We start from the raw sequence: 12,112 nt of genomic DNA on the forward strand, positions 1-12,112 counted from the left end.
GTATCCTGCTGGCGGTGTAAGTTATAGTTCTGACTTCGGCGTGTGAACCTGACTCTGGTAGCTCTTGATCTGTCCTGCTGTGATCCCTGACTTGCCCCGTATCTGACTCCCTCTGTCTGTCCTTTTCCCAGTGTTTACCTGTTTGTTAGCTTGATTCTGTTTTTTTACTTTGCTCGTATTAGGACTCGCTTCTGCCTTCTGTCTTTGTCTTATCCGCTTCTGACCGTTGCTAAACCCCCTGGCTTGTTCCTGACCATGTATACTGCTGCTGGATCGCCCCCAGGTGCAGGGCAATGGGGTACTCGGTACCGGGTCCTTCAGTTCCCTTCTGCGGGGATGTCACGGTGGCCCGACCCGGTCTGTGGCCCTGCTAAGAGGCGCCCAATAAAAAGGTGATATAAGTTTGTCAAGTGTTCGTGACGCCACCTGTGGTATTCGGTCAGGGTGACCGACGCTGCTTAGGGGTTCGCTGGGGTGATGTTATGGCAGCTAGATGGAATACCTTCCCACAGGTGAAGTATATCCCCAGGGCTTCCCAGAAGTGTAGATGTTGATGGTGGATAGTGCAAGGCGCGGTGAATAACAAGGACATAATGGGTGCAGTCTCTTTACCTTTACAGAAGGCTTCAGCATCCACAGTCCAGGGTGCCGGATGACAGGGTAGGCAGAGTCCGGCCGGTCTGATGGCAATTCCAGAGTCCCCCTATCCAGGTGGAAATCAGTAGCCTTCCCCTTGTGCACAGTAACGTAGTAGGTCCCTACGTGCATTAGCTCTCATAGGGTCCTCACTCTTGTTACTCTTCTCTCGGTCCCCCAGATGGATAGGACCAACCCGTATGACGGTGGTGGCCTGAGGCTATTTTATAGGGACCCTAGCATCGCCCCTCTTCCGCGTTGCCATCTTGTCTGCTTAGGTTCTTAAGTCGGGCAGCCAACTTGGAGATGACTGTCCTGCCAGTCTCTGAAGTAAAGCATAGAGTCTATTACTCCCTCGGTGTTCCGGCTACCGGATCTGCGCTCAGTGGGAGGCAGCCTGCTTCTAGTTGGTCTCCCACTGGTGTTATACTCCTGTTGCTACGACTTCGGTGCTCACTCACTACGACACACTTCCTTTCTTGTCCTTTCCTTGGAAGCTGCCGCAATCAGGTGCAGCTCCGTGTCCTTCTTTCCTTCCTGGGCCGAGCCCAGTCTGCTCCTCTCCTCCTGACTGTCTCCTTCTCCCTCCAGTCAGCTTCTCCTCCATCTCCAACTGACTTCACTTCCTAACCAAACCCCCAGTTTTACCCAAGTGTGAGGAGTGGCCTAATAGATAGAACCTTTTGCTCCCCCTGGTGGCCGGCGTGTGAAGTGTGTGTGTGGCTGTGATACCTGGCAGGGTGAACTCCTTTGGTGCCATCAGGCGTAACATAGCTCCCCCTAGTGGAAGAACGACATTACTGCAACGACCAGGACTCTGGGGCGCTGCACTGCTACTATTGGTACTTCTGTTTCTAACGTTTTTTTGACTCGGCTTGTCTGACCACTCTCTCGCCACTTGGTGGCATCTGTGCTGCTGCTCTGTGTGTGCAGTCTTACTTCCCTCTCAAGCTTCCCCTGGTGGAGGTTGCATTATACTGCACTGCAGCAGCATGACACCTACGTCACATGTCACAAATTTTGGTGATTTTGCACTGGGGCCTGTGTGCTCACATCTCTGAAGGAGATGGGGTATATTTATATTTGATGATTAGCTTTTAACCATTTACTGGAAATATGATCAATGTTCCTTAGGCTATGTGCATACGTCCAGGATTTTTTGCGTTTTTTTTTCATTTTTTCGGCTGAATAAAAACGCTAAAAAACCGCATACATAAACATCCCATCATTTTTAATGCATTCCGCAATTTTTGCACATGCTCTCGGTAAAAAACGCATGTTCATTAATTTTGCTGATTTTTCTGCGTTTTTGCCACTATATTATTGCATTGGGAAGCTGCAGAAAAAAAGACGAAAAATCCACACAAAAACGAGGAAAAAACGCGATAAAAACATGAAAAAAACGCATGCGGATTTCCTGCAGAAAAAGTCCAGTTTTCTTTAGGAAAATTCTGCAGACATTCCTGAACATGTGTACATAGCCTTACAGTACAGAATGGTATTATAGGATGGGGAGGAGGAGGTATGTAACGAATTTTCTGACATTGGCTCGCATGACGTGTAGGTTAATATGTATTTCTTGTGTGTTAATCCATGAACCTACGGAAAAACTGCTCTCCACTCCGGAGACGTGTAATCTATAAGCATCTGGAATGAACGCTGAGGTCATGGCAAGAATGAGGCTCGTCAGGGTCCACAGTATGTAAACCAAAGTCAAAGATATTCTATGTGACCCCTCTACAAAAAAGAGTATTGCTAAAATATCTGTATTCTACGTATGTTTCAAAATAATGTAAAAACCTAACTTCATAATGCTGAAATCCAAAAATTCTTCATTGCTAATTTGGAAACTGTTGGTCACTTGGATTAGGAGAATGTAAACTTTATTTTTTGTATCGTGTGTGACAAAGGTGGTGTTATTGCTTTTGGAGGGCACTCAGTAGGCAAAATTAGTTCTGAGGGGCACTTAAGGGGCATGAATATATTCTAATATGGGCACTCAGGAGGTAATAACACTGGGTTAGAGGACACTGGCAACCCATGCTGAGCCACTGCTGGGAATCATCTTCTAAGCATGTATGAGCAGAAGAGGTAAAAGGGTTATGTATGATCCACCAGAGGCATACCTATAGAAAGTGAGGAGTAAGCAGTCACACCATGGAGACTAAGGGGGCCCAAAGACCCTTTTCCTAATAAGAAGACAGTAGAATGATAAATGGTGCATGGTGGTGAGGGGGATTCAAGAATATGTTTGTGTAATGTAAGCTATTGTGGAGGAAATTCATCTTCATCATGTTTGGAACTTTTAGTTGTACGTTAACTTCAGCTTTCATGTTTATGAGATGCAATTGTAGGCTCTGTTGATGGAAATTCCATTGGGGGTTTGGTCACTTTTGCCACCAAGAATTTTGTTGGACACCTAAAGGCCTCTTTCACACTTCCGTCGGTACGGGTCCGTCGCAATGCGTCAAGCCGATGTACCGACGGTCGTTGTGAATTTTTTGCATGACGTGGGCAGCGGATACAGTTTTTCGATGCATCCGCTGCCGATTCTGCAGTCTGGGGAGGAGGGGGCGGAGTTTCAGCCGCGCATGCACGGTAGAAAATGGTGGACGGGACGGACAAAAAAAGTTACATTGAACTTTTTTTGTGACGACGGTCTGCCAAAACCCGACGGATCCGTCGCACGACGGACGCGAGGTGTGGCAATCCATCGCGATCCGTCGCTAATACAAGTTTATGGCCAAAAAAAGCATCCTGCGAGCACATTTGCAGGATTTGTTTTCTGCCCTAAACGACGGATTGCAAAAAACGCTAGTGTGAAAGTAGCCTTAACAAGTCCCAAGTCAATGAGGTCTGATGGTGATCAATTGAATTATAAGTCAATGAGGTCCAAAGGTGACAGGTTAGACTATAAATCAATAAGATCGATTGGTGACTGATTGGATTACAGGTCAATAAAGACTGTTAGTGACCAGATATATTATAAGTCAATGACAAGCATTGGGGAACAGTTATTACATGTTAAAGGGAACCTGTCACCCCGAAAATCGTGGGTGAGGTAAGCCAACCGGCATCAGGGGCTTATCTACAGCATTCTGTAATGCTGTAGATAAGCCCCCGATGTTACCTGAAAGAGGAGAAAAAGACGCCTGCGCCGGAGCCGTGGCTGAAGATCAGAAGAGGACGTCTTGGAATGAAGATGGGAGGCGCCACAGCGGACCAGAGACGCCCATCCGACCGGACCATCAGCGGGACCGCCCCGGGGTGAGTATAATCTAACGTCTTTTTCTCCTCTTTCAGGTAACATCGGGGGCTTATCTACAGCATGCTGTAGATAAGCCCCTGATGCCGGTGGGCTTACCTCACCCGCGATTTTCGGGGTGACAGGTTCCCTTTAATGAGGTTCATTGGTGCCTAGTTGAATTATAACTCAACAAGGACCATTTGTGACTAGTTAGACTATATAGGTCAATGAGAACCACTGGTGACCAGTTGGATTATAGGTCAATGAGGTCCAATTGTAACCGGTTTGATTATAGGTCAATGAGAACTATTGGTGATTGGTTGGATTATAGTTCAATGAGGACCATTAGTGACAAGCTGAATTATAGGTCAAGGAGGTCCAATGATGACTAGTTGGATTATAGGTCAATGAGGGCCGTTGGTGACTGGTTGGAGTATAGGTCAATGAGGACTGTTGGTGACCGGTTGGATTATAGGTCAATGAGGTCCAATTGTAACCGGTTTGATTATAGGTCAATGAGAACTATTGGTGATTGGTGGGATTATATTTCAATGAGGACCATTGGTGACAAGCAGAATTATAGGTCAAGGAGGTCCAATGATGACTAGTTGGATTATAGTTCAATGAGGGCCGTTGGTGACTGGTTGAAGTATAGGTCAATGAGGACTGTTGGTGACCGGTTGGATTATAGGTAAATGAGGTCCAATGATGACCAATTGGATTATAGATCAATGAGGTCCATTGGTGACTGGTTAGATTATAGGTCAATTAGGACCGTTGGTGTCTGGTTGGATTATAGGTCAATGAGGTCCAATGGTGACCATTTGGATTATAGGTCAATAGGTTCATTGGTGACTGGCTGGATTATAGGTCAATGAGGAACATTTGTGACCAGCTGGATTATAGATTAATGAGATCCATTGGTGACTGGCTGGATTATAGGTCAATGAGGACCATTGATGGCTGATTAGATTTGTTATAGCAACATGGCTGTTTAACAGAAGCCATGACATAAGTGTAAAGATAACCTTGAAAGTTACCATTGTCAACATATAGAATATTCCAGCAAATCGCTCTCCTCCATATGGACAGAATACAGAAGTCAGGCTGTGGTTTTTTACTGTAATATTTTTCCAGCTGAAAACAGTGCTCCCCTCCTTGTCCTCAGCTGGGTCCCTATGTTTAATTTGGACAATAAGCCACATTCTTACAGCCGACTCACCAGATTACTGATAGGGTATTTCCTGTTCTCTGTGTCAAAGGCTATACATCCCAGTCACTCGGGATTTGAGGAAGAGTCCATTCCTTGTGTTTTAAGAAATGTTTTGTTTGTCTGGTCTGTTTAACCGTGAAGTTTCTTAGCACAGCTGCTCCATAGGATGTTCTTTGCTTAAGATCAGACTGTGGAAGATGCAATAACGGCACGTTTAGCTCCCATTGGTAGAAGGTTGGAATGGTCCATTAACATCCTGTATGTCTTGTCTGGCCACTCTATAAGGAATCCAAGAAGCAGCCAACCTTAAAGACCCCCATACATGTAAGATGAGCATCATCTTAACTTACCAGTTTAGGTGGGATTGGCCAACTATCTGACATGTATGGGTGCCTCCAACTCCGCCCATGATGTCAAGAGAATAGAAGCATCAGACGTTAGGAATTTTAATGCCTAACTTTTGTTTTCAGGGGAGATTAGCCAGTGTCATAAGTGTCCAGCAGTCGCTTTCTCCTCTCTCCCCATTGAAAGTACATGAAATACGGATGAATCAAGTGCTCATGTGTTTGAGAAGTTGGGAGAAACAGCTAGCTATCTGTCACCCAAACCTATTGCCAACAACCATCTCATGTGTATGGCCATCTGTAGTCCTACATCACGGCAGGTTTATTGAAACCATCATGTATGGATCTATGGTAGCAACCCAACTATGGAATCTGAGGGTCTCCAAAAGGTCCTTTCTCCCCCATATGAGACAACCAAAGAGGAGGCTTTTTTACAGAGTTTTCACTGTTGCCCATGTTTCACCTTTGGGTCGGTAGTTACTGTTTCATGTGTTCTCCCCTTGGAGATCAATTATTGACACTACCACATGTAAAATAAAGTTCAATGGCTAATAGCAAATAACCTGGTGGCCTGACATAGTGAATGGATTAATATTATAGTCCCTAATACTAAATTCAGGTTATTCTTGTCCTCAGGAGCAACCTTAGGAGATGTAAGCCCTGAGCAGCAGCACAGTCTGGCACCCTTAAAATAGGCCCTCTAAAATAGTGGATGTGTTGTATGCTTTAGCATGGTGCATATAGAGCATAATACTGATAAACTACAGGTAATTAAGCTAGGAGTTGGAATTTTCTTATTTTCTGTATCCCCCCAGAAAAGCTGCTTCCTACCAAAATTGTCACTTGGAGACCGAGCAGAACACAAACCCTCTCAGTGGGGATTTTGTATGTGTATGTTTGAGCAAGGAGTGAAGTCATCAGAGGAAGTGTGGGAGCCAGGGTTGTCAGAGGACTGGTGCCTGCCAGACTTTCTAATGTTTGACTTGTATTTGACAGTGGACAGGGTGGGGACTGTAGGCCTCCTGGTTGCTTTAAACCTGGGGCACCATCAAGGAGAGTAGGAGAAGATTGTAACTAATGGACTTTGTACATTTTTCTTCATGCCATAAATATATGAAATCTATTAGCTAAAATATACTTTGCGTTCTGGGCTTTAGTTTCTTGTATGGTTGCCTATCTTCCATTGGAAGACATCTACTGTATCTTTAGAAAACGTCCATATTTCTGTCCAAAGTGTTTCTCTATGTATACATGTAAGGGCGGAAGCAGCACTCCTACACCTCTGCAGCCTGGGTTGAGCATATAGTTGGCTCCCCAAAAAGAAATCAACTCAGCACCGACAGTGCAACAAGTTCTCTATTGTATACTTCCAATATGGAGGCACTTGTAACGGAACGTTGTATAACAACTGTAACTTTCACAAATAATGGAAAATCTCTGGAACTCCTGAGTTTTGCGCCTTAGCTCACGTCACCAATCCGCTGGCCATCCCTGGCTCATTCTTAGGTGTTCTGGACCTGCTATCGACCTCACTCATAGTTGCACACTTTATGCCCTTTTTTCCACTATAAGCCACCACTCCAGTTTTTCTGTGATGCTCACGTACACACCGGTCATCACTGTGGCTCTCCCCACCACTGTTGCTGTTCTACAGACCCTCGTCCTCACAGCGCCCACTTCCACAACAAGAAGGCCTCCTCTTGGTCAATAGTGCTGCTCCCACCTGTCTTCGGCTACCTCAGGTGCAGATCTTTATCTTGGTCTCTTCTATTACCAACTTCACTCATCTGGGCGAGAAGAGTTCTACCCCTGCTACATATATCATAATGGAGTTATGTAAAATTCCTAATTTCTACCTCATTATGGAAAACAATACTGTTTTAGTCTCTAGTCCAAACTACATTGAACATGTCTTTCCAATCCTAAAGCCTTTTCAAGTAGCTCTCTAGTTATCCCCTTCATCTTCCTCTACTTCCAGCTACATCATACTCGCAAGATAGTAGGCACACGATGTGTGGAGAACTCTTTGAAGGCGTCTTCGCTCTGTAAAGCCGGTAGAACCACTTTTGGTCATTGATGACTATGTTGAGGATCCTCTAGAGGTAATACATTTTGGGTAATGGAAAAAGCTTCCCTGGTGACCAGAAGAACTTAATGGTGAGGCCCCTGTGAAACAAATTCTCATGTTTAAGCTTCCTAAACTTCATTGAATGTGACATCATAAGGAATATTGGAGATAACAATCCTTGAGTCAAAAATTTCCAGGATTTATTTAGAAAATTTTAAGAATTTTTCAGCTTTTGGACAATTAATAATTACACTTGTTTGGTCCACCTAGATCCAGAAGCATTGACTTCTGGAAACATGAATATTCATATATTGTATATTTAAGGACAATACTTTCATTAACAATACTTATCAATTGACCAGCAGATGCCCACATAAATGTCTAAAGTACTTAATAATATCTAATATTTTCATTCAATGCACATTTTTCTATTAGAACATACAACTGGAATCTTCTAGTTACAGAAGATGGGGAGGTCCTCTCCAGAGGAACGCAGGGGACAACAGCTTATTTCCAGCTTACATGTGAGTGATCTAACTGCCCCGACTAACAAAGTCTCCATTTACTTAACTTACTAAGCAGCTTTAGAAGCCTGTGGTGTTTTCTGCAAATCTTTCTAAGTTTTCGTGTTATGATGAGTTGACCAGTGTGAAGTCAGACCGAACATCTGGGCAACGTTGACTAATTATCCGATACTCTTGTGTAGAGACATTGGTGATTAGCCAAATCTGCAAAACTGCTTTTCCATCACATCTCACATCTGCCGTTTCTTCTCCAGAAACTTTTTACATGTGAAGAAAAGATTTGTGACGCAACAATGACTCTAATGTCCTCCACGGCCGTAGGATTCACCATAAAAAATGGCTGCCAACGTCAATGCGCCCATGAGTCATAGTTGCTTGAGCAACCATTTGTGGTTTGTGATGGGGAAATGAGGGGATATGATGAATTCTGTCACTTTAATAAGTAACACTATGCATTGAGATCTCCAGGAAGATGTCATCCATGGAATACTAGGGTGGCCTGGCCTGGTTCCCACACTCTCCCTTGGGTCTTCATAATAACATAAGAACTTCCTGTTTTGGAAAGTCAGAGGTCATCGTTGTGTATTAAGCTTGGCAGACACCATCTGGAACATTTCAACTAATACCGGGTGTGTATTTAACCCTTAATTTTTTGCCTTAAAGTATCATTTTCACCCAAATCAAAGCCACCTTAGGCCGAGAGTGTGTTTGTTTTACATCAGGCCTATGGGTTAAAGGATTAGGTAAAGATACCCTATAATTGGTGACCTTGTGTTTTGACAGCGATTTTCTAGCTAATGTTACAAATATATTTAATTCTGGCAAATTAGTACAATTATGGTTTTGGACATCATAATAAATTGGAGGGTCTATCATATGGAAATAATGACTGGGAGGCCTGGAGTAATAAGCCATAGATATATATTTGTGCAATATCCCCTAAAGAAGACCTGGTAAAGGGGAAGGATGTGATCAAAGCTCTTCAGTATTGGACCATTGAATTGAAGGTGGATGGGATCAGTTTGGTTTTCATATTAACAACCAGCACCCCTAGGAAACAGCTGATTTTTGACCAGCTGTACCACAGCTAGCCAAGTATTTTCCATGCAGCATTCACTGCAGGGCACATGTAGTATTATTGTACATGGTGACCATTCAGATGGATAGATGCTCATACATGATGACTCTATTCCATCAGAGTGAAAGCCTCTAGTTGTTAGCTGCTCTACAATCGAGATTACAGGGAAGGGTTCTGATGACCACCTTCTGTGCCCCTGTTAAGACATGAAAAAGGGTTGTCTTCATGAGAAAACCAGCGATGTTCAAATGTCTGGTTACTAAGCCTCTTGCTTTTCATAGTTTGGTATCTCTGCTAGTTCTCTAGTCATTAGTGTTCAGCAGTTTGATGCATTGCTTATCCTTTATTATCTGGTGTTCAACAGCTAAAAGATGACCTGTAATCAGGTCAAAAGCGGACAGTTTTTGCTATGGTTTTATTCCCGCTACTACCCTGCGTATCCCACTTTTTTCTTTTTATAAATTTGCCATATGGTTGTAGAGATATGAGCATTTTTATTTAGTGCTTTTAATATTCTTTACCAAATGGGTGCTGCTCAAAGGGTAACAATGCAAATAAGCCTAAAGACATGCCCCAGAGGATCTTATAAGCCATGTTCTTAGTAAAGACTAAAAAAATTAGGACTAGTTAAAAAGTTCTACAGTATATCTCTGGAACCATTTGGCAGATTTAAAAAAATGAAATACTCAGGGACAGCACCTGGAATAAAATAAGAACAAAAACTTACCACTTTTATACCGGTGACAGATCTTCGTTAAAGAGGTGTTCTGGTTCTATCAAGTTGTCACCAACTACAGGGCAAGTGGCAAGTTCTACATTGGAATGAGTCCATCTTTTGAGATCTGAAGGGAGCTTGTGTTTTCCCTGTGAAAGGAGAACTGGTTGTGCTTATGTGCTGCTTCTCCGTATAAAGTCCATGGCGCTGAAGGAGATGGCCAAGTATAGTGTTCCTCTAGCTTTGGCATTCCTATGAAGATTGAATGGAGCACCTTTATAGGGGGACACAAGTGCCTTGTTCTGGCAGTCGTGGGGTGTCTCATTTGGTGGACTGTCACTGATCAAGCAATTATCAAGTATACCGTGGATAAGTCAAGTGTGTCAAGCATTAGAGGTCCAATGATATAACACACATGTCCTAATTTTCTGGAATGTTGGTTCCCAATGTTTGTCCATACAGGGTATATCTCATTTGTTTAAAGTTTAATAGATTATTCGTGGAAAAAAAATCTAACCAAAAGAGTGAAGACCCCAACTAGTAAGTGATCCATTTCACTGGCTCTTTCAACTCTTGACCTCATAGGTCAAGTTGTGGATGGTCAAAAGTTGGACTAAAGTGGATGGACTAAAGTTCCCCAACTCCACTGGTTTCCGATTCTATTCTCAACCTCTTGTCAGACCTTCTGTGGAACTTTCTCACAGTCACACCTTGTCTCAAGGTTAAGTGTGGATAAAATTTCAAAAAGGTTTAGACTGAACCACCTTTAGCCCACCAAACTGGATAAACTGTAAACACTCCACACCCTGGAACGTTCGTACATACGGTACTGTGCGAAGCCATTTTAATTGAATTTTAAATTCTGTTGGACCCCATGGGCCTTGTATTGTGCCATAGTCTGAACCCATCGGAGAAGCCTCCAGTTCCCTGTTATCGGACATGCTTTACCTAGTAGTTCAGCTGAAACGCCCTTAAGTTCTTTCCTCATAGACCCTCTGTAGGACCATCTGTGCGTTTTTTGCTATCCTTGTGACTCAGCATGAGTAAATCCGCTACTACCTTTATGCAATGCAGCAAATGTAATAAAACGCCAGAACCATCCTATATATTAGGGAGGAATGTAACTGACAGGATAGGTTAGATGTACTGGGGCTGAAATACAGCCAGTCGTTCCTTTGTGCGCCTTCCAATTTTGGCCTGGGAATAATAGAGAATGGTAACAGATGTAGTAAATGTAGAAAATACTTGTGCGTGTAATCATGCTTTGTGCACAAAGAGCCGGACAATATGTCTCTCTGTAAAACAAACACACACAAAGAAAGTGTCCTTTGGGGGTGGGGATGAGGAGGTTGAAATAAAGTCCATATGCTGTTTTACTGTGCAATTTGTCTAATGAGACCAGTTCTGGGGCCAAGAAAGGTTCACGCTCACATCCACCAATTGCCTCCCGTTATCTTGAAGCTAGTGGGTTGGGGGGAGTGAAGTTAACCAAGAAAAGTTCTGCTGAGTTAACCATTTTCCATCCAGGAGAACTGGCTTGATGCCAAGAACATCTGCAGTCAGAGCACAGTGACAGGAAAGTCAGAAAATACGGGCAGCTGGAAACTTGTGGAACGAATCCATGGAGCTTTAGCTGTCAAATTGTCATAAAAGAGTAGAGGAAGAGAAAGTCTATTATTACTAGTTTATATTTGTATCATCATATTACATGATTTTGGGCATCTAATAACAGATAAATACTTAGGTCTAAGCAGGCTCGGACTGGCACACAGGGGAACAGGTGAATTCCCGGTAGGCCCCTGTGAAGGTGTTGGTACAATAGCAATACGCTTGGTTCACTGTGGACAGACAAAGACAGCATCTCATCATTAATTTAACAAACTACCCAGTTTATTATTATATCGAAGCATAGGCAAATTTGTGAATGTAATGCAATATTTGCATATAATTAAACAAGGGGTCCCTCAGAGTCCAATGTTAATCGGGAACCCTTGGCACCCCAGTCCAACACTGGAACTAGTCCAGTTTCTCTACCTTAAAGGATCGATGTGAATACTTTTCTGCCCAATGACGACAAAAGTATTCTAGGAGTGATACCTTTATTGGCTAACCAGAAAATAAATTATTTTCAGAATAATTTCAGAATACTTTTGTCGTCATTGGGCAGAAAAGTATTCACATCAATTTTTCTGGCTAACATGGTACCACAATATAATTTGTTATTGTACATCATTACCTTAAAGGATTTATTATAGACATCTTTGGGGGGTGCTTTTATTATGACCTA

This window comes from Ranitomeya imitator, chromosome 2, assembly GCF_032444005.1.
Source record: "Ranitomeya imitator isolate aRanImi1 chromosome 2, aRanImi1.pri, whole genome shotgun sequence".
NCBI classification, from domain to species: Eukaryota; Metazoa; Chordata; class Amphibia; order Anura; family Dendrobatidae; genus Ranitomeya; species Ranitomeya imitator.